This window comes from Loxodonta africana, chromosome 10 (assembly GCF_030014295.1).
Source record: "Loxodonta africana isolate mLoxAfr1 chromosome 10, mLoxAfr1.hap2, whole genome shotgun sequence".
In the NCBI taxonomy this organism is placed as follows: domain Eukaryota; kingdom Metazoa; phylum Chordata; class Mammalia; order Proboscidea; family Elephantidae; genus Loxodonta; species Loxodonta africana.
Window position 1 is genome coordinate 117,163,790 of NC_087351.1, and position 17,159 is coordinate 117,180,948.

Here is a 17,159-nt window from a genome sequence, read left to right on the forward strand (position 1 = left end):
CACCTGGTTGTTCACTTTGCTTGGAAGGAGAAACGGCCAGTCGTGCGATTATATACTGATTCATGGCCTGTGGCCAATAGTTTGGCTGGATGGACAGTGACTTGGAAGGAACATGATTGGGAAATTGGACACAAGGAGGTATGGGAAAGAGGTGTGTGGATAGACCTCTCTAAATGGGCCAATGAAGTGAAAATGTTTGTGTCTCATGTGAACATTCACCAAAGGGTAACTTCAGCAGAGGAGTATTTTAACAAGTGGATAGGTTGATATATTCTGTGGAAACCAGTTGTTCTCTTTCCCCAGCTGCTCCCATCAGTGGTCAATGGGCTCATGAACAAAGTAGTCATAGTGGAAGGGATGGAGGTTATGCATGGGCTCAGCAACATGGACTTCCATCATTGAGGCCGACTTGGCTACAGCCACTGCTGAGGCCCAATCTGCCAGCACCAGAGACCAACACTGAGTCCCAATACAGCATCATCTCTCGAGGGGATCAGCCAGCAACCTGGTGGCAAGTTGATTACCTTGGACCACTTCTATCGTGGAAAGGGCAGCATTTTCTTCTTAGTGGAATAGACACTTACTCTGGGTATGGATTTTTCTTCCCTGCACACAATGCTGCTTCTGCCAAAACTACCAACCATGAACTTACAGAATGCCTTATCCACCGTCACTGTATACCAGGCAGCATTGCCTTGGATCAGGGGACTCACTTCACAGCAAATGAGGTGCGGTAATGGGCCATGCTCACAGAATTCACTGGTCTTACCATGAGTCTCATCCTGAAGCAGCTGGTTTGATAGAATGATGGAACGGCTTTCTAAAGACACAACTATGACACCAACTAGGTGGCAATACCTTGCAAGGTTGGGGCAGTGTTCTCCAGGGGGCTTTATATGCTCTAAACCAGCATCCAATATGTGGTGCCGTTTCTCCCATAGCCAGGATTCATAGGTTCAGGAATCAAGGGGTGGAAATGGGAGTGGCACCACTCACTATTACTCCTGGTGACACACAAGATTTTTGCTTCCTGTCCCCACAACTTTATGCTCCGTGAGTCTAGAGGTCTTAGTTCCAAAGGGAGGAATATTCCCACCTGGAGACACATTACTGATTCCATTGAACTGAAAGCTAAGAATGCCACCTGGCCACTTTGGGCTCCTTATACCTCTGGATCAACAGGCAAAGAAAGGAGTTACCATACTGGCTGGTGTGATTGATTCTGATTACCAAGAGGAAATCGGATTGATATTACATAATGGAGGTAAAGAAGACTATGTCTGGAATATAGGAGATCCCTTAGGGCATCTCTTAATACTACTATGCTCTATGATTAAAGTCAATGGAAAACTACAGCAACCCAATTCCAACATGACTACTAATGACCCAGACCCTTGAAGGATGAAGGTTTGGGTCACCCCACCAGGCAAAGAATCATGACCAGCTGAGGTGCTTGCTGATGGCAAAGGGAAAAGAGAATGGGTGGTGGAAGATGGTAGTTCTAAATACCAGTTACGACCATGTGACCAGTTGCAGAAATGAGGACTGTAATTGTTACGAGTATCTCTGCTTTGTGTGTGTCCAAAAAATATTTTTGTTTTCTTCACTTAGATATAAACAGGGCTACTGCATTTTTGATTGTATGTGTGTTCGTTGTGTCATGTTAGGCGAAAGTATGACTTTGTAATTGTCTTTATTCAGACATTATGTATGGTTTAAGGAGATGTGTATGGTGCCAGATTGACAAGGGGTGGACTGTGATAGTTAAGGTTGTGTATCAAACTTGGCTGTGCCATGATTCTCAGTGGTTTGGCAGTCACGATGGAATCTGTGAGTAGCAAATCAGTTTGAAAGGGAGTTTCCTTGGGCATGTGGCCTACGCTGAATATAAACGGACATTCTGGCAAGGCTCATGGGCTTTTGCTCTCTCTGGATCCAGCAGTTGGCTCCTGTTTGTCTAACCTCTGGTTCTTGGGACTTGAGCTAGCAGCTTGCCTGCTTTCTTGCCTGCCGATCTCAGGATTTGTCGATCTTTGCAGCCTGTGAGCAACAGCCCTGCTCTCTGACCTGCTGATCTTGGGTTCGCCAGCCCCTGTGGCTGCATGAATCGGGAGAAGCCTCCAGCCTGACCCATGGACTTGGGAGTTCTAGTCTCTACAACCACGTGAGCCACTTTCTGGATATAAATCTCTCTATATGTATTTATGGGAGAACCTCACACCACCAAGAAAGGAGCACCAGGCGCATAGCACATCCTTTGGACCTGGGATCCCTGTGCTGAAAAGCTTCTTGACTGTGGGAAGATTGATGACAAGGACCTTTCTCCAGAGCTTATGGAGAGAGAAAGTCATACTGTGGGGGCTTGTGTGTTGCTGTGATGCTGGAAGCTATGCCACCAGTATTCAAATACCAGCAGGGTCACCCATGGTGGACAGGCTTCAGCTAAGCTTCGAAACTAAGACAGACTAGGAAGAAAGACCTGGAGGTCTACTTCTGAAAAGAATTAGCCAGCGAAAACTTTATGAATAGCAGCAGGACGTTGTTGGATATAGTGCCAGAAGATGAGCCCCTCAGATTGGAAGGCACTCAGAAGATGACTGGGGAAGAGCTGCCTCCTCAAAGTAGAGTCAACCTTAATGACGTGAATGAAGAAAAGCTTTTGGGACCCTCACTCACTGATATAGCATGACTCAAAATGACAAGAAACAGCTGCAAACATCCGTTCATAATTGGAACCTGGAATGTATGAAGTATGAATCTAGGAAAATTGGAAATCATCAAAAATGAAATTGAACACATAGACATCAATATCCTAGGCATTAGTGAGCTGAAATGGACTGGTATTGGTCATTTTGAATTAAGCAATCATATGATCTACTATGCCAGAAATAGCATTGCATTTATCACCAAAAAGAACATTTCAAGATCTATCCTGAAGTACGATGCTGTCAGTGATAAGATAATATCCATATGCCTAAAGGAAGAGCAGTTAATATTTAAATTTAAACATCAAGGTTAAGGATGAAGAAATTGAAGATTTTTGCCAGCTTCTGCTGTCTGAAATTGATTGAACATGCAATCAGGATGCACTGGTAATTACTGGTGATTGGAATGCAAAAGTTGAAAACCAAGAAGGACTGGTAGTTGGAAAACATGGCCTTGGTGATAGAAACGATGTTGGAGATCCCATGATAGAATTTTGTAAGACCAGCGACTTCTTCATTGCAAATACCTTTTTTCACCACTGTAAAAAAGAAAAAAAAAATTTTTTTTTTTAAATGGCAACTATACACATGGACCTCGCCAGGCAGAATACGCAGAAATCAAATTGACTACATCTGTGGAAAGAGATGATGGAAAAGCTTGATATCATCAGTAAGAACAAGGCCAGGGGCCGACTGTCGGAACAGACCATCAAGTGCTCATATGCAAGTTCAAGTTGAAACTGAAGAAAATAGAACAAGTTGACAAACGCCAAAGTATGACCTTGAGTATATCCCACCTGAATTTAGAGGCCGTCTCAAGAATAGATTTGATGCGTTGAACACTAATGATCAAAGACCAGATGAGTTGTGGAAGGATATCATCCACGAAGAAAGCAAGACGTCATTAAAAAGACAGAAAAAAAAGAAAAGACCAAAATGGATGTCAGAAGAGACTCTGAAACTTCCTTTTGAATGTCGAGCAGCTAAAGTAAAAGGAAAAAATTCTGAAATAAAAGAGCCGAACAGAAAATTTCAGAGGGTGGCTCGAGAAGACAAAGGAAAGTATTATGATGACACATGCAAAGAGCTGGAGATAGAAAACCAAAAGGGAAGAACATGCTCAGCATTTCTCAAGCTGAAAGAACTGACTAAAAATTTCAAGCCTTGAGTTGCAATAGTGAAGGATTTTATGGGGAGAATATTAAATGATGCAGGAAGCATCAAAAGAAGATGGTAGCAATACACAGAGTCATTATGCCAAAAAGAATTTGTCAGTGTTCAACCGTTTCAGTAGGTAACCTATGATCAGGAACCGATGGTACTGAAGCAAGAAGTCCAAGCTGAACTGAAGGCATTGGTGAAAAACAAGGCTCCAGGAATTGACAGAATATCAATTGAAATGTTTCAGCAAATGGATGCAGTACTGGAAGTGCTCACTCGTCTATGCCAAGAAATTTGGAAGAGAGCTACCTGGCCAACCGACTGGAAGAGATCCATATTTATGCCTGTTCTCAAGAAAGGTGATCAAGCTGAATGTGGAAATTATCAGAACAGACAATATCGTTAATATCACATGTAAGCAAAATTTTGCTGAAGATCATTCAAAAGTGGCTGCAGCAGTGTATCAACAGGGAACAGCCAGATTTAGAAGAGGACCTGAAACCAGGGGTATTGCTGTTGATGTCAGATGGATCCTGGCTGAAAGCAAGGAATACCAGAAGGATGTTTACCTGTGTTTTACTAACTATGCAAAGGCATTCGACTGTGTGGATCATAACGAATTATGGATAACATTGCGGGGAATGGGAATTCTGGAACACTTAATTGTGCTCATGAGGAACTTGTACATACGTCAAAGGCAGAACAATGGGATACTGTGTGATTTAAAGTTAGGGAAGGTGTGTGTCAGGGTTGTATCCTTTCACCATACCTAGTCAATATGCTGAGCAAATAATCCGAGAAGCTGGACTATATGAAGAAGAATGGGGCATCAGGATTGGAGCAAAACTCATTAACAACCTGCGTTATGCAGATGATACAAGCTTGCTTGCTGAAAGTGAAGACGACTTGAAGCAACTTACTGAGGAATATCAAAGACCACAGCCTTCCATATGGATTACACCTCAACATAAGAGAACAAAAATCCTCACAACTGGAACAATAAGCAGCATCATGATAAACAGAAAAAAGATTGAAGTCACAGATTTCATTTTACTTGGATCCACAATCAACACCCTTGGAAGCAGCAGTCAAGAAACCAAAAGACCCATTGGGCAAATCTGTTGCAAATGGCCTCTTTAAAGTGTCAAAAAGCAAAGATGTCACCTTGAGGACTAAGGTGCATCTGACCCAAGCCATGGTGTTTTCAATCCCCTCATGTACATTCAAAAGCTGGACAATGAATAAGGAAGACCAAAGAAGAATTGACATCTTTGAATTGTGGTGTTGGCGAAGATTATTGACTATACCACGGACTGCCAAAAGAACAAACAAATCTGTCTTGAAAGAAGTACAAGCAGAATTCTCCTTAGAAGCAAGGATGGCGAGAATGAGTCTTACATAGTTTGGACAGGTTATCAGGAGGGATCAGTCTCTGGAGAAGGACATCATGCTTGGCAGAGTACAGGGTCAGCGGAAAAGAGGACCACCCTCAACGAGGTGGATTGACACAGTGGCTGCAACCATAAGCTCAAGCATAACAACGATTGTGAGGATGGCGCAGGACCGGGCAGTGTTTCGTTCTGTTGTGCATAGGGTCACTATGAGTCGGAACGGACTCGACGGCACCTAACAACAACCACAACAACACATATGTACCCCCGGACTCTGGGGTATAATCAGTGGGACAACATGTTCCTCTGGCCTGTGAAGGTAGGCTTGTGGGAGAGGGCAAGAAAAAAAAAATCCATACTACCTACCAGAAATTCAAACACTCAGTGATTCAACATGCTTCCATTAATGAAAACACATGGTGTCAACAAAATATTCAAAGCAGAAAATAATTGAATCTTGAAAGGGCTTAATTCTCCAGACTTCCCAAGTCAAATTCCTAAGAAGGTAGTCTGTAGGCTCAGCTAGCCCTCAGCATTCCTGTCAGGTGGATTGTTTTCACTTCGGCCTCCTCAAGCACCACTGGCAACTCACATGAACTCTAGGCAAGAAGCGGGGTCACCAGGAGTTCCAAACATAGCTTCATCCATTAGGGATTTGTGGCTGAAGCAACAGAAACCTCTGGCACTTGGACATGTCTGGAGTACCCTGCTTCCACTGCAGCCTGTTTCCTCTATCCTAACATGCTGTGAGGACATCTGATCAAGCTGCTGCCTCATACAACAGTCCACCACCGAGCAGCAAGTGGCCCTGCCCTCTGTGCACCCAGCGTTGTGGTCAGTTCCCCTGGGCAAGAGGCAGGAGGAGGGCATGGGCCCTGCTGCAAGATCTCTCAGTCTGACAGGGCAGGCACAGCTTACCCCCAGAAAGCCTTTAGAGGTTACCTAATAGAAAGAGCTGGGCACAGTCAGAGGAGAGCCTGAGTGTGAAGGCAAGTTGGGAGGTACCGGGGCGTTGGTGGAGTCAGAGTCAGAAAACATCCTTCAGCTCACAAGGAACTCCAAATGGCGTCAAAGCAGGATGGAGACTCAAGAAACGTGTGGAGGAAAATGAGCAGGCTGTGGTGACCAGGTTAGACATAACACAAGGGAAATCGGGTGAGGAACAAGTTGCATGAAGGGAAGAAGGCATGTAGTTCAGCTCAGAACTTGAGTTCGAGGTGCTTTTGGCACATCTAGGGGGTGGGGTCCAGGAGGCAGCTAGATATGAGTCTGGAGCTGGAAGTCTAGATTTGGGAGGCATGACTGTTGGGGTAACAGCAGAGTCCATGAGCATGGAGAGATGTGTTTCCATTTCTGCCTGCCCCATGGACCAACTTCCCCAGGACAGGGACAAGTCTGATTCACCTGCATCCCAAGTACTCAGCACTGAACCTGCACACAGAGGAGGTACTCAGAGAATCAAGTGGGTGGATAGATGGGAGGAAGAAAGGATAGGTGGTTGGTGGATAGATGAATGGACAGACAGACGGGTGAGTGCGTGGTTGGGTGGATGAGTGGGTGGGGCACTGGGAGCTGAATGAGTTGTTCAGAGTATGTATTCTCTCCTCCTGGCCAGCCCATACTATATAATCATATATGAAAACCAAGAGAAAGTGGTTCTATTTCCCCCTCCATTTCCTTCTAATGAGGTCCTAAAAACTATCCCTTGACAACCCAGAGCTGCTTCGTTTTCTCCACTCTCTCCATTGCTGACCCTGAGCTCTCTCTTTATCCATCCCACCCTCACCTGTGTTCCATGTAGACCGTCATCCATCCCACCCCAACCTATGCTCCATGTAGACCTTCATCCATCCCACCCCGACCTATGCTCCATGTAGACCTTCATCCATCCCACCCTCACCTATGTACCATGTAGACCTTCATCCATCCCACCCCTACCTATGCCCCGTGTAGACCTTCATCTGTCCCACACCCACCTATGCTCCCTGTAGACCTTCATCCATCCCGCACCCACCTATGCCCTGTGTAGACCTTCATCCATCCCACACCCACCTATGCTCCCTGTAGATCTTCATCCATCCCACCCTGACCTATGCCCCGTGTAGACCTTCATCCATCCTACAACCACCTATGCTCCCTGTAGACCTTCATTCATCCCACACCCACCTATGCCCTGTGTAGACCTTCATCCATCCCACCCCAACCTATGCTCTGTGTAGACTTTCATCCATCACACCCTGACCTATGCCCCGTGTAGACCTTCATCCATCCCACACCCACCTATGCCCTGTGTAGACCTTCATCCATCCCACACCCACCTATGCTCCCTGTAGATCTTCATCCATCCCACCCTGACCTATGCCCCGTGTAGACCTTCATCCATCCCACAACCACTTATGCTCCCTGTAGACCTTCATCCATCCCACCCCCACCTATGCTCCCTGTAGACCTTCATTCATCCCACCCCCACCTATGCCCTGTGTAGACCTTCATCCATCCCACACCCACCTATGCCCTGTGTAGACCTTCATCTATCCCACCCTGACCTATGCTCCATGTAGACCTTCATACATCTCACCCCCACCTATGCCCCATGTAGACCTTCATCTATCCCACCCTGACCTATGCTCCATGTAGACCTTCATACATCTCACCCCCACCTATGCCCCATGTAGACCTTCATCCATCCCACACCCACCTATGCCCCGTGTAGACCTTCATCCATCCCACACCCACCTATGCTCCCTGTAGACCTTCATCCATCCCACACCCACCTATGCCCTGTGTAGACCTTCATCCATCCCACCCCGACCTATGCTCCATGTAGACCTTCATCCATTCCACACCCACCTATGCCCCGTGTAGACCTTCATCCATCCCACACCCACCTATGCTCCCTGTAGACCTTCATCCATCCCACACCCACCTATGCCCCATGTAGACCTTCATCCATCCCACACCCACCTATGCTCCCTGTAGACCTTCATCCATCCCACCCCAACCTATGCTCCCTGTAGACCTTCATCCGTATCACCCCGACCTATGCTCCATGTAGGCCTTCATCCATCCAACCCCACCTATGCTCCATGTAGACCTTCATCCATCCCACACCCACCTATGCCCCATGTAGACCTTCATCCATCCCACCCCCATCTATGCCCCGTGTAGACCTTCACCCTTTTTTGTCACTTGCCAGTCTCCATTTCCTGGTCACTAATTTTATCGCTCTTCTTTGGCTTGGTCATTACATGGATAGTCTGGGGCCTCCCCAAATGTGCACTGCCCTTAGGGACAACCCCCTAGCCAGCCCTGGCTCAGTGTAGATCCTGAGCATCCACCCAAGCCCTGATAACTCTCATCCCAACCCACCCCAATCTAGTGCAACCCAATATAGGTTTAATTACGACCAATAGGAACGAGAAGGTAATCCGTAGTGGAATTAAAAAGCGTACTTGTTAAGCACCATCAAGTTAATTTTGACTCATAGCGACCCCACGTTACAGTAAAACTGCCCCACGGGGTTTTCTAAGCTGTAATCTTCACAGGCGCCAATCACCAGGTGTTTCTCCCTTGGAACTGCTGGGTAGGTTTAAACCGCCAGCCTTCCAGTTAGCAGCTGAGCACTTACCTGTTGTTCCTCCAGGGCTTCTTAAAGCATAGTCACCATAACTACCCATTCCCCTTGAGTTTCTTCCGTTTCATAGTGTCCCTGTATAACAGAGTAGAACTTCCCCATAGGGTTTGCAAGGAGCAGCTGGTGGATTTGAACTGTCAGCCTTTTGGTTAACAGCCGTAGTTCTTAACCACTGTGCTACCAGGGCTCCTAAAGCATGGTAGAACTTCTAAATAACAGGAGAAAAAAGGAAATATGCAGAAACTTAGCCAAACTAACAAAAGAAAGAAAAACGAAAAAGAGGAAACGTCAATGTATAAGAAAATAACACAGGACTAAAATTAAGTGTGAAGGGGCTGAACTCCCCTATCAAAAAACAATCAGGTTGGATTAAAAACTAAATTCTGCAAAAATAAAGTCTGTGAGCTTCTGTTTTGGGCATATGTTGGACTAGTTACTCTGAAGGCCCACCTGCTAAAATACAATTTGTATATGCAAAAATTACAACAACACTCAAGATAAAACAATTGATCTCTATTCACCTGGAGCAACAGAGGAAGGAGACCCAGGAAGAAGGAAATGGACTGCAGGCCTAATTGTCTCCATGAATCTCCTTTACCATGAGACCAGAAAAATGGGATGGTGCCCAGCTACTATCACTGAATGTTTTGATCAAAGACCCAATAGTTGGATCTTGATCAAAAGCAGGAAAAAACATGGAACAGAACTTCAAATTCTTATTGGAAACCAGACTTACTGGATACACTGAGACTAGAGGACCTCCTGAATCTGTTGCCTGAAAACAACTCTTAAGCCTTGAAGGGAAACTATCTGATGAAGTCATTTTAAACAATTTAGCTCATTTAATAAAGACTATTCACCTTGACCATTGTGCTCTTTTAAGGAATTACCTATATGAGATTAAATGGACAACAGTTAACACTGAAACACAGATGAGAACTTTAAGGGGCAGAGAGTCTAAATTAACAGTGGGGAAACAATATGGGCAGAGATAGGGAGGAAGGTGACAAAATGTGACATATGTAACCATTGTCAGTGAACCCTACATGTACGGTGTTGAATGCATGTATGTTGTGTACATTTTCACACAAAAAATAAACACAGACATAATTTTAGTGTGTTACTGGGCTCACTCAAAAATGGAAGGGAGGGAATGTCATAGGTGGGTAGCCCAACAGCTTAAACTGTAGCAGAGACCTGGGGGACAGAGTGTTGGCACTGAGATGGGGAGAAGTCCTAGACCATCTGCAAGGTGGTGGGGATGAGCCTGGGGCCCTACAGTAAGCCAAGAACCCTCGGAGGCTAAAACAGACCTAGGTCTGTGGCACATCTGGGCTCCCAACGAGGCAAATCTCTCTCCATGGCCCCAACTTGATCCCACAGATAAAGTTCCACACAATATGAGTTTACAAGAAAAAATTACTGAACATAAGAAGCAAACCATTAATAATGAAACAACAAATAACAGCTTTTGATCCCTCAGCCCCTTTAGAGGTTGAAATTACTAGGTACACCATAACAAATACCTATGCTTTAGATACTTATAGAAATAAATGGGCTTAAAAAAGAGAAAGAACAATGAACAACAAATGCTCAGGAATGTCCAGGCAGTTATTAAAACAACTAAGTAGGACTTTAAGAAATAAAAAACATGATTATTGACATCTAGCTAAAGATGGTGGGTTGAACCCAATCAGACTCCAGTCCTTCCCAAAACTGTACTAAAACATTGGTAAAGGGATAAAAAGGCATAAAGCCACTAGGACAAAGAGAGTAAGAGATGAGACGATAGTAACAGTATGTTGAAAGCAGAAAGCAGATGAACATGAGTGACTTTCTACAAACCTCAGAAAGCTGAGTACTATCCTTCCTGTAGGAAGAGCCGGGGAGTTGGCCAATTTACACAACACAGTAAATCGGTCCCAGCAAGTCCTTCTGGGAATGCGGATGAGTATTGAGCTGCAAACAGCAGGATTAATGGAAAATCTATGTCAGCACCACCCAACCAAAGTATAATGCGAGCCACATACATAATTTTGAACTTTCTAGTAGCCACATTTAGCCCAATATATGCAAAATATTATTTCAGTATCTAATCAATATAAAAACTTATTAATGAAAAATTATTCAGGATTTTTTTTTTTTTACACTGAATCTCCAAGTTCCAGTGTATGTTTTATACTTAAAACACATCTCAACTCAGATTAGCCACATTTCAAGTGCTCTGTACCCCATGTGGCCCTTGGTGGCCCTATTACAGTACAGGCCTACATGAAAAGCAGAGAAGACAGTTTGGTGGCTTCTCAAAGACGTAGAATTACCATACGACCCAGCAATTCTACTCCTAGGTATATACTCAAAAGATTGAAAACAGACCCTCAAACAGATACTCTTGTATACCAGTATTCATAGTAACATTATTCACAATAGCTAAAAGGTGGAAACAATCTGAGTGTCAATCAACGGATGAAAGGATAAACAAAATGTATCCATGTGCAATGGAATATTATCCCTAATAAAGAAGAAAAGAAGGATGTTCTGATACGTGCTACAATGTAGATGAACCTTGCAAACATTATACTAACTGAAAGAAGCTAGACGCAAAGGAGAAATACTATATGATCCCACTTATATGAAATTTTCTGTTGTTGTTGGGTGCCATTGAGTCAGTTCCGACTCATAGCGACTCTATATTTGACAGAACGAAACACTGCCCGGTCCTGCACCATCCTCACAATCCTGGTTATGTTTAAGCCAATTGTTGCCACTGTGTCAATCGATCTCATTGAAGGTCTTCCACTTTTTCCCTGACCGTCTACTTTACCAGGCATGATATCCTTCTCCAGAGACCGGTCCCTCCTGATAACATGTCCAAAGTATGTGAGACAAAGTCTTGCCATCCATGCTTCTAAGGAGCATTCTTGCTGTACTTCTTCCAAGACAGATTTGTTCATTCTTCTGGCTGTCCATGGAATATTCAATATTGTTTGCCAAGGCCAAATTCAAAGACATCAATTCTGTGGTCTTCCTTATTCATTGTCCAACTTTCACATGTATATGAGGCGATTGAAAACACCATGGCTTGGGTTAGACACACCTTAGTCCTTAAAGTGATTTCTTGACTGCTGCTTCCATGGGCATTGGCTGTGGATCCACGTAAAGTACAATCCTTGGCAACTTCAACATTTTCTCCATTTATCGTAATGTTGCTCATTGGTCCAGCTGTGAAGATTTTTGTTTTCTTTATGTTGAGGTGTAGTCCATACTGAAGGCTGTGGTCTTTGATCTTCATCAGTAAGTGCTTCAAATCCTCTTCAGTTTCAGCAAGCAAGGCTGTGTCATCTGCATATCACAGGTTGTTAATGAGTCTTCCTCCAATCCTGATGCCACGTTCTTCTCATATAGTCCAGCTTTTCTGATTATTTGCTCAGCATACAGATTGGATAAGTATGGTGAAAGGATATAACCCTGATGCACACCTTTCCTGATTTAAAACCACAAAGTATCCCCTTGTTCTGTTTGAAAGACTGCCTCTTTGTCAATGTACAGGTTCCACATGAGCACAAGTGAGAGTTCTGGAATTCCCATTCTTCGTAATGTTATCCATAATTTGTTATGCTCCACACAGTTGAATGCCTTTGCATAGCTGAAGATCATTCAAAAGCAGTTGCAGCAGTACATCGATGGGGAATTGCCAGAAGTTCAAGTGGAATTCAAAAGAGGACATTGCTAATGTCAGGTGGATCATGGATGAAAACAGAATACCAGAAAGAAGTTTACCTGTGTTTTATTGACTATGCAAAGGCATCGAACTGTGTGAAAGCAAATATAGCAAAATGTTAGTTACAGAATCTAGATTGGCATATAAATGTTCACTTTACAGTTACTTCAGCAGTTTTGTATGTTTCAAATTTTTTATAATAGAATGTTGGAAGAAATTAATGAAGGACAGAGAGAAATTGACAAGTTCAAATTTCTAATGGAAGATATCAAGCAACCTGTTTTAACTGTTGAAGCAGTAAACGGATTACCTTCAAAGGACAACAATTAGACTGATAGTTGATTTCTCAACAGCAAGAATGGAAGCCAGAAGCCTGAAATGATGCTGTCAGTCATGCTAGGGGAAAAAAATATATTCCCAGTGAAAACATCTTTCAGGAATAACAAAGGCATTTTCCTACCATCAGGGACTGAGAGAGTCTCTCACCAGAAGACCTGCACTAAAGAAAATTTTAAAGGATGTACTTCATGCAGAAGGAAAGTAATCCAAGATGAAGGCTGGAGATGCAAGATGGAATAAGAGCTAAGAAAACGATAAATATGTGAGCAAATCTAAATAATTAAAATAATGTTTCGTGTACATTGCAGGTAGGTTCCCTGGTAAGCAGACTCTGAGACACACATTTGCTCTAAGAAGCTTCCTGGGGAATTGTTGCACAACTTGAGGAATGTAATCAATTATAATGAATTATACATGTAGAAATGGTATGTGTTTTGGCACGTATATTTTCACAATAAAATTAATAATAATAAAAAAAAAGCTCTCAACCCTCAAAACTATTGCCCTGAGATAATCTTTAAACCTGAAACCAAAAAGATCCCCTGAGAATAACACTAAATAGACAATAGATGAGTGCTAACTTTGATGAAGTATAAGACAGTATACAATACTGGGGAAGCCAGTACAACTTGTCCAAGGCAAGGCGTAGAAGCACTATAGACACATCCAAACTCCCTGAGGCACCAAATTATTTGGCTGAGGGCTGTGGGGACTGTGGCCTTGGGGAACACTTAGCTCAACTGGCATAACATAGTTTATAAAGAAAATGTTCTACATTTACTTTGGTGAGTAGCATCTGGGGTGTTAAAAGCTTGAGAGTGGACATCTAAGATACATCTGCTAGTCCCACCCTGTCTGGAGCAAGAGAGAATGAAGAAAACCAAAGACACAAGGGAAAGACTAGTCCAAAGGACTAATGGACCACAACTACCACAGCCTCCACCAGATGGAGTCCAGCACAACTAGATGATGCCTGGCTACCACCACTGACTGCTCTGACACGGATCACAATATAGAGTCCCAGACAGAGCTGGAGAAAAATGTAGAACAAAATTCTAACTCACAAAAAAAAAAAGACCAGATTGACTGGTCTGACAGAGACTGGAGAAACCCCCAAGAGCATAGCTCCCGGACGCCCTTATAGCTCAGTAATGAAGTCACTCCTGAGGTTCGCCTTTCAGCCAAAGATTAGACAGGCCCATAAAAAGAAAAAAAGAGAGAGAGAGAGACAAAAATATCCCCTGAAGTCATCTTGAAACCAAACAATAGTTTAGTTTAACTAGTAAAGAATGTTGGCCTTGAGCATTATGTGCTATTAAGAGCTGTCTATATGGGACCAAATTGACAACAACAACTCAAAAGATTAGATAGGAACCTTAGGGGGCAGCCAGTTTATCTTAATGGGGGAACAACTCAGAAAAGAAGGATAAGAATGGTTACACAACTCGAAGAATGTGATCAATGTCACTGAATTGTGCATGTAGCAATTATTGAATTGGTGTATGTTTTCCATGTATATTTTCAACTACAAAAAATAAATTATAAAAAAAAGGATCAAGGATACATATCGAGGAAAAGTAGTGTGTGTAATTAAAAAAAGAACAATGCTGTAAAGACCTTTCACTAATAGTATGTCAGGATATGTTATTTGAATCTACATAATAAATAAAAGTGTTGTGTTATTACAAAAAAGAAGAAGCTCTCTTCCTCAGCGCTACTTACAGAGGTGGTGGCCATCTTCTACTGGCATCACGGCTGCCCTCAGACCCCTCACGAAGCCCAAGATCATCAGAAAGAAGGCCAAGAAGTTCATCCACACTAATCAGACTGATAAGTCAAAATTAAGCGTTACTGGTGCAAACTCAAAGGCATTGACAACAGGGTGCAGAGAAGATTCAAGAGTCAAATCTTGATGCCCAATATTGGTTATAAGAACAAGGACATAAAGCACATACCATTCAGTGGCTTCCACAAGTTCTGGTCCACAATGTCAAAGCGTGGAAGTGCTGCTGATGCAAAACAAATCTTACTGTGCTGAGGTTGCTTGCATTTCCCCTGAGAACTCCAAAGCCATGGTGGAAAGAGCAGCCCAGCTGGTCATCAGAGTCACCAATCCCAATGCCAGGCTGTGCTGCAAAGACAATGAATAGACAACTCGTTTGCAAGTTTTATTTGTGCTAAATAAAACTATAAAAACTCAGCAAAAAAAAAAAAAAAGGTAGCTTCCTGGGGAGTGCTCTTGGAACCAACACCCTTGGAGAGCAAGGGCAGGAGGATGGGACCAGAGAGGTTTAGCTTCAATGCTCACAACAAAGGCCTCAGCTGATTCTACAGGGCACTCTGGAGCTGGAATGGGCCTTCAGAGTGACTGAATCTGGGCAAGGGGACTGAGATTTTACATCTGTCATTGGATATGGTTGCCCTCAGGGAGTGGGTGGACCTTGTGACTCTTCAGCTGAGAGAAATTCCTTGAGAGTGACTCATTTGAGGGCTGTCAGGCAGCAACATTCCAGACAGGTGGAAGAATGATGATTTATCCTGGGTGGGGTGGGGTGGGGTAGGGGTGGGAGGAATCTGAGTGCCACATTACGGTCATCCATTATGTGGGATTAATAAAGAAGGACATCTCTTGAAAAAAAAAAAAGGCAATGAGAACATATAAGTTGGGACAGGGTGGATGGTGGCAGTGGTAAATGGAGTGTTCCATGGTTCTCACATTATCTGCGATGAGGGTAGCAAGGTGGTTACTAGCACCAGGTCATGATTTGTTAAGGACGCATGTTGTAACCTCTAGAGTAACTACCAAGGAATAGCATAAGTGGGAGAAATGGGAGATAAGACTCAAGAAAGGAAAGAAAAAGAGATACAAAATAGGTGGTGGGACAATAGAAAGCAGAAAATAAGAAGGTTGATCCCATACATATTATTTATTATATTAATATTATGTTAAACTCATACATATTGTTTATTATATTAAATGAAATAAATGATAGAATTAAAAGCAAAGATTGTAAGACTGGGTTTTTAAAAATCTGCTATATGTTGTTCAAAACGGACACATTTAAGACGTAAGGATACAGAAAAAAAAAAGTGGAAAGTAAAAGGTTAGGAAAACAAATACCTCCTCAGCATAATAAAGAGAATCTCTACAAAACCAACAGCCAACATCATTCTCAATGTACAGAGGCTGAAAACATTCCCTCTGAGAACAGGAGCAAGACAAGGATGCCTTCTATCACTACTCCTATTCAGCACTGTGCTGTAGGTCATAGCTAGAGCAAGAAGGCAAGAAAAAGAAAGAAAGAGCATCCAAACTGGTAAGGAAAAAACAATACTATTCTTATTCACAGGTGATATGAAACTATACACAGAGAACCCTAAAGACTCCACAAGAAAACTACTGGAACTAATAGAAAGATTCAGCAGAGTGATAGGATACAACATAAACATACATAAATCAGTTGGCTTCCTATATGCTAATAAAGAGAACTACAAAAAAGAAATCAGGAAATGATTTTAGAACCTATTTTACTGCCACAGTAGTCAAAACAGCCTGGTACTGGTACGGTACAACAACAGATACATGGACCAATGGAACAGAATTGAGAATCCAGGCATAAATCCATCCACATATGAGCAGTTGATATTTGACCAAGGCCCCAAAACAGTTAAATGGGGAAAAGATAGTCTTTTTAACAAATGGTGCTGGCATAACTGGATATCCATCTGCAAAAAAATGAAACAAGACCCGTATCTCACTCCATGCACAAAAACTAACTCAAAATGGATCAAAGACCTAAATATAAAATCTGAAACAATAAAGATCATGGAAAAAAAAATAGGGACAACGTTAGGAGCCCTAATACATGGCATAAACAGTATACAAAACATTATAAAGAATATACAAGAAAAACTAGATAACTAGGAGCTCCTAAAAATCAAACACCTATGCTTATCCAAAGACTTCACCCAAAGAGTAAAAAGGCTACCTACAGACTGGGAAAAAGTTTTTAGCTATGACATTTCTGATCAGCGCCTGATCTCTAAAATCTACATGATACTGCAAAAAGACAAATAACCCAGTTAAAAAATGGACAAAAGATATGAATAGACACTTCACTAAAGAAGACATTCAGGTAGCTAACAGATATATGAGGAAATGTTCACGATTATTAGCCATTAGAGAAATGCAGATCAAAACTACAATG

At 42.8% G+C, this 17,159-nt stretch overlaps 1 pseudogene; it reads left to right on the forward strand.

Annotated features, from left to right (window-relative positions):
- The first annotated feature begins 6,766 nt into the window (after positions 1-6,766).
- LOC100654402 (large ribosomal subunit protein eL32-like) lies at positions 6,767-15,529 on the forward strand (annotated as a pseudogene).
- Positions 15,530-17,159: the final 1,630 nt, after the last annotated feature.